Genomic DNA, 6124 nt, shown 5'->3' with positions numbered 1-6124 from the left:
TTTATTAAACAACTCTTCGTTTTGATGTGGGGCGCCTTCCCTTTCAAGTTCTTGCCTCTGCTATTGTCCAAGTCTGCAGGAAAAGGAAGAAGAGGCCCCCGTGGTTCCTTCCTGCAGTGAGACATGGCTGTCGGCAGACAGGGCAGGTTCGGCTGCTCCGTGTGCGCCTGGCTCCTCTCCACACCGGAGCTGTGCTGGGAGCAGGCTCCAGCCTGCGGGATTGCCACGCCAACACCTTTCACCAGTGCTAAATTCACTTCAAGGCTAAAGGAAGCTGCTAATGGACTCTAATGGAGCTGTGGCGATTCTCCTGGGAAGCAGACAAGCTGTCCTGAAGAGAGAAAACGCAGCGAACGGATCACTAACACTTCCACGGTTGTTCTGGCTGTCACTCTGAGACATCCCTTGGGGTCACAGCTTCAGCAAATTGTAACGGAGGAAGATTTGCAACTCCAGGCATGACCACCGAGGCAGGCGGGATGGGAAATGTCAGCATGTGTCAGTGGCACCGCTCTGGAGGACTTTGGGTAGCTCGTGTTCTGCCTCGCCAGTCCCGATTCTGCCAGATAACACTGGCACCTTCCACTCGGAGCTCTTTGGTGAGACGCCCTGCTGGAGATGGCTCCTGGCAGCAGGGACAGGGCTGACCTATGCGTCAGGCATGACATGCAGGCCTCTTTACTTTTTATTTTGCCCCAAGGAATTTTCAGCGCTTGTCTCACGACACTGACAAAAACGTGTCATGGGAAAACAGAACAAACCCCCAAATGCTCTGCGTTTACAAGAACAAGATGGTTTTGTTTGTTTCCCTGCACGTTTGTGAATTAGCACTTGCTTGCCTGTGTTCTCCCTCTCCCTCCTGCCCCTAACTGTGGGTAAGCCATGGTGCTACAGCTCACCAGCCGCAGCACGAGGAAAGGATCAGCTCCTAGATCTCGGCCAAGAAACGAACGGCTCCAGACTACAGAGCCCTAGTGCACTCCATGCAGGTCATGGTCTATTTATTGATTCATTTTAATACCAGAAGTACTGCATTACTGCGTCCTTCTCTGTTAATTCAAGTGCCACAGTTCCATGCTGCAGTCCTGTGCCAGCAAAGCAGACATGAGGATGAGCTCATGACGTTGGAAATACATGCCCAGCTCCAGGTTCTGCTCATGCTCCCAAGCATCACCTCAGACTTATTTCTCTCCCTCTGTAACACACACTTAGAGCTTGGCTCTCATTTCCAAAGGGCCTCGAGATCCTCAAAAGGTCCCCGAGAAATGTAAAGCACGGCTCTCCCACCTTGTTTCCTAGCTGGGCTTTCCCACCGCGTTGTTCACAGTTTGCAGAAATGGAAATCATGCCTCATTGGCCACTGACAGGACGCAGGGAGCCAGATTTATATGGCGCAAGTCTGTGTTTATAAGAGAAGACGCCGAGCGTTGCCAAGAATGTGTTGTTTCTGGATTTCTTGGGCATTATCTGACACCCTACAGCAGCAGCAAGAGGGGAGGTTGTAACAGCGTCCGTTTGGGAGGCATGAGGACATTCAAGCATCAAACTGAGCTTTTAGACCCTTTAAAAAAATAATGAAGAGCACCATGCTGTTCCACCTAACCCAGAATAACACGACACAAAGCTCGGAGAAAGATTTAGAAACTTTTTTGGGAAATAATACAGGGGAGAAAACACATAAAAAGCTAATTAGGGCTTGATCTCCCCGGCATGCTGCAGCTCCCTCATCTTTCTGCGGGGCTCTGCTTCCCAGCAGACCGATTCTGCAACAGCGGATTGATTTCATTTACCCTTTGTGCTCATTTTAGGTCTACCGCACGTTCGGGGGTGCGAGAAATCCGGTGGTCTCCTGTTGCCCTCCAGTGGCAGCGGCTCACAGCAGCCCCAGCGCGGGGCACGGCCATCGGGAATCGCAAGGTAATTCCCCCCTGGTGTTTAATACACGGATAATGAACAACGTGGTTAATGAACAGGCAGCTAGCCCACCCCAGCCAGGTGGAGATGCTGGTGCTTTCTCACAGCGCTCCCCCCGTGTTGCCCAGCACAGGAGCAGGCTGCCAGCCAGCTCTGCTCCGCGGCATAAACTGCTCTGGGAAGCGCCCTTTGCCAGTACCCATTTAGGAATGGGAATAGCCTGATTTTTAAAGCATTTTCTTCTCTTTCAGATTCTTTCTAGGTTGAGCCAGGAGAGCAGCACGCAGTAGTTGTAGGATGGCAACGTTTTTCCCCATTTTTTTAGAGCTTTGCTCTGTGCCGTGCCCTGCTCCGAATGCACAGCACCTATCGCACCACGGGGGCAATGGCAGCATGAGTAACCTCGGTGTAACAAGTAACCAGGTGTGAGCCCCCTGGCTGGTGTGAGCCCCCAGGCTGATGCCCCCCTCGGCACCCAGCTCAGCGCCGCCCAACACACCAGCTCACCGTGTTTGTCTGACACATGCTCCCCTGTGTTTCCTCAGGGATAAGGACCTCCTAGATGAGATCTGACTTGGCAGCACTGCTCACTAAGCATTGATCCCTGTGACCCGATACACAAATAATTACATTACAACAAATCCAATACGGTGTTATCCAGCCCACACAGGAGATAGGCTCGGAGGAGCACAGCCCTCACCACTTCAGCCTGGATGGGCAGGTGCCCCGTGTGCCCCGCCACTCCCATTTTCCTTTAAAATGCTCCTTTTGAAGCATTTTTGTAGTTCCCTCCCCTTGCGACTGTGCTGTTTGCTGTGCCATTTCACAACCCAGGCTGCGAGGGCAGCGCTGTTTGTGCCTCTGGGGCCCGGCCCAAGGCCCACCGCCCCGCTGGGGAAGGGCAGCCCCGAGGCCCCGGGCAGTGAGGGGTCTCCATGACCCCCCCGCGGCCCTGGTGCCCACCGGCTGCGGCGCTGCCCCCGAGGCCGCCATGGCAAGGGGTGACCGGGCCCTGCCCGCAGCGCCGGGGACATCCACCCCACCAGGCCCCGCACACCCGCCGCCCCGTTCCCGCCATTTCTCCTCAGCCGCTCCCCCCCCCTCCCTCCGGGCCGCTCCAAGCCGCGGGGGTGGCGGGGCCCCCCGCCCCGCTCCGATGGTGCACAGATGGCGCGGCGCTCCCGCTGTCCGCCCCCCCCCCCGCGGAGCCGGAGTGGTCAGGCCCAGTCACGTGGAGCCTGCCCGCCCCATTGCGGCGGGCGCGCGGGGGGGGGCGCGGCGGGAGTCGCGTCCCACCCGGGGCCGCCAGGGGGCGCCACGAGGCAGGTGCGGGGGGCGCGAGGGCGCCTGCGCGGGGCGCGGGGCGCGCGCGGGGTTGTACGTGTGGGTGATTGTGCGTGCCCGGGAGTGTGCAGGGTGTGCATCGGGTGTGCCCAGGGTGTGCATCAGGTGTGCACCGGGTGTCCATAGGGTGTGCATCGAGTGTGCCCAGGGTGTGCATCGGGTGTGCACAGGGTGTGCATCGGGTGTGCTTTGGGTGTGCACAGGGTGTGCATCAGGTGTGCATCGGGTGTGCCCAGGGTGTGCATCGAGTGTGCCCAGGGTGTGCCCAGGGTGTGCATCAGGTGTGCCCAGGGCGTGCATTGGGTGTGCCCAGGGTGTGCATTGAGTGTCCATAGGATGTGCATTGTGTGTACATCAGGTGTGCCCAGGGTGTGCATAGGGTGTGCATCGGGTGTGCCCAGGGTGTGCATCGGGTGTGTATCGGGTGTGCTCAGGGTGTGCACCGAGTGTCCATAGGGTGTGCATCGGGTGTGCATTGGGTGTGCATAGGGTGTACATCGAGTGTGCCCAGGGTGTGCATTGGGTGTGCCTGGGTGTGCCCAGGGTGTGTAGGTGCATGCAGGTGATATCGCACCTGGGTGTGCACGCGTGATTGTGCCCATGTGTGAGGGCGTGTGTGCACACAAGCATTGTGTGTGAGTGTTAAATGTGGTCCATGGGAATGCACAAGTGCATGCACATGGGGGGGCACGTGATTGCACGTGTGCCCATGCTTGATTGCACATGTGAGTACGTGATCACACATCTGTGCATGCGAGCCCATGTGTGATTGCTCATGTGTGTATGTGATTGCACGTGTCTGCGTGTGCAAGGAGTGGTGCACAGGACCGTGTGTGCCTCCTGTGGTGTGCACAGGGGAAGGTGTGTGCAAGCATGTGATTGCGTGAGCGGACGCTGCACGTGGGCCTGCGTGTGCAGCACACTTGTGGCGTGTGAGGGGCATGTCTGTGGCTGTGGCGAGCGCAGGGGAGTGTCCCCTTCCCCAACCCACGCCCTGTGTTGGCTGCACCAGCCTTTGCCATCCACTGGTGTGCAGGGACCAGGGCTGGGGTATGAGCCGCAGCAGCAGCAGCGGCAGCAGCAGCAGCAGCAGCAGCAGCAGCAGCACTCCACGCATGGTCCTCCCTGAAACGCAGCCCTGGTAGCGCTTCCCAGCACTGGCTGTGCAGGGCGGGCTGGGGTGGGCGCTCCCTCCTGGGGTGGCAGTTCTGCAGCCCCCTGGCACGCTGCTGCATGGCTGGTTCACATCCCTGCTCGCCCAGCCACGCGGTCCCTCCTTGCACGCTCTCCCCCGTGCTCACGCTGCCTGCAGAGCGCTCCTGGCTGGCTTCGCTGCCTCCGGCGGGATTTCCAGCCTTGGAAATGGGAAGGGTTGGGCATGGGTTGGTGGCTTGGATGAAGTGGAATCCATCAACAGCTTCTCGTGGAAGGAGCGGTGCAGGCTGGCGGGGCCGGTGTCGGGCACGGAGCCGGGGGTGAAGCACGTGGGGCTGGCAGTGCTGGCGTCCCTCGCACGGGCTGTGCCAGGCCCGGTAAGCATCGGGCGCTGAGGCTGCGGTGGGAGGATGCTGCTGCTGGTGGTGACAGGATGCCCACCCGCCTGGCGCTGCTCGCCATGGTGTCCCGCGCGGCGGTGTTGCAAGTCCTTCCCAGAACAGCAATGAGCACCCTTGCACCGCGGAGCTCGGCGGTCTCCCCGCTGCCTGGAGGGTGTTTATTTTTGTCATTAAAAGGCAGGCATATGTTTCTCTTCTATTCCGCTCCTTCTACAACTGCCTGCTGGGGATTTTCAATTATTTTTATTATTTTATATTTCATTTACGCCTGGAGGCTCTGTCATGCTAGAGGCTTTACAAACACAGTTTTTCCTACTGAGTTTACAATCTGGGCAGACAATGGATGAGAGGAATTAAGTGTTAATGGTCTCATTTTATAGCTTGGGAATTGAGACCTGCTGTTCCTCAGTGTCTGGTCTGGGATCACGCAGGGAATGTGTAAGGAAGCTGGGAAGGGAACCAGACCCCGAGCTTCTCCATGCTGAGGCATTCGGGCTGCTGCTTCTTCAGAGCCTGCGATGCAGGATGGATCAGGACTTGCTGAAACGGGGATGAATTGGTTCACAAAGCCGTGCTGAGCCAACACTGCACTTGGGAGGGCGAGCCCCGAGGGTGGGAGCAGAGCATGGAGCAGGAAAGCTCAGGAAAGCCCCAAAGTGCCTGGAAAGCTGGTGCCAGGGAGGGCTGGGTGGCAGAAGCCGGCAGCATGTTGGGTGGAAGGATGCACCCCATGCACCCAGTGCTGCGATAGCGCATCCCTCTTCTTATGCTGCGTTGGTGCGGAGGAGTTTTCTTATTCCCTGTGCAGCTTGGCTTGGTGCTGCTGTCCCTCTAGAGCCTGGCAAACCTGGAACCAATGCTTTTCAATGTTTATTTTGCAGGGAAAGCTGATGGATGCGCGTTGCCCAGAAGCACCACAGCAGTGGAGAGTGCTTCACCCGGGAGAGGAGACTCCAGAAAATGGGTATGTGGCAGGGGGGAGATGGGATGACCTCCTACTGAAGCCCTTCACCATCACTGCATTGCTGGCAGCGTCAGGGATCGTGTAGGGATTGATGAAATGAAAGCTGTGGGAGCAGGCTGGCGTCTCTCTGCAGCTGGAAGAAGAGCAGAGTGGGACAAATGGGGTCACGCTATCCCTGCCGCCATCCCACCGACGTCCCGTTGTCTCACCAGCTTACCTTGCAGTGCCTGCGCCCGCTCCTGGCTGCTTGACTGATGCCAGTGATAAAATCCCCATTTCCTGAGCGGCGGTGGGACTCATGCTCCAGACGTGACTTGGGCTGCGCTACGGGCAGAGCTAGCGGAAC

The 6124-nt window shown here is 58.1% G+C and overlaps 1 long non-coding RNA gene across 1 annotated transcript; it reads right to left on the bottom strand.

Moving 5' to 3' along the window:
* Positions 1 to 1631: 1631 nt before the first annotated feature.
* Positions 1632 to 2915, bottom strand: LOC119158844. Its single transcript, XR_005107990.1, has 2 exons — positions 2422 to 2915; positions 1632 to 1928 (listed from the first exon to the last, which is right to left on the bottom strand). It is a non-coding gene; the product is annotated as an uncharacterized LOC119158844 (long non-coding RNA).
* Positions 2916 to 6124: the final 3209 nt, after the last annotated feature.

This window comes from Falco rusticolus, chromosome 18 (assembly GCF_015220075.1).
Source record: "Falco rusticolus isolate bFalRus1 chromosome 18, bFalRus1.pri, whole genome shotgun sequence".
In the NCBI taxonomy this organism is placed as follows: Eukaryota; Metazoa; Chordata; class Aves; order Falconiformes; family Falconidae; genus Falco; species Falco rusticolus.
Note: the sequence above shows the minus strand (reverse complement) of the source record. Positions and strands in the feature narration are given on the sequence as shown.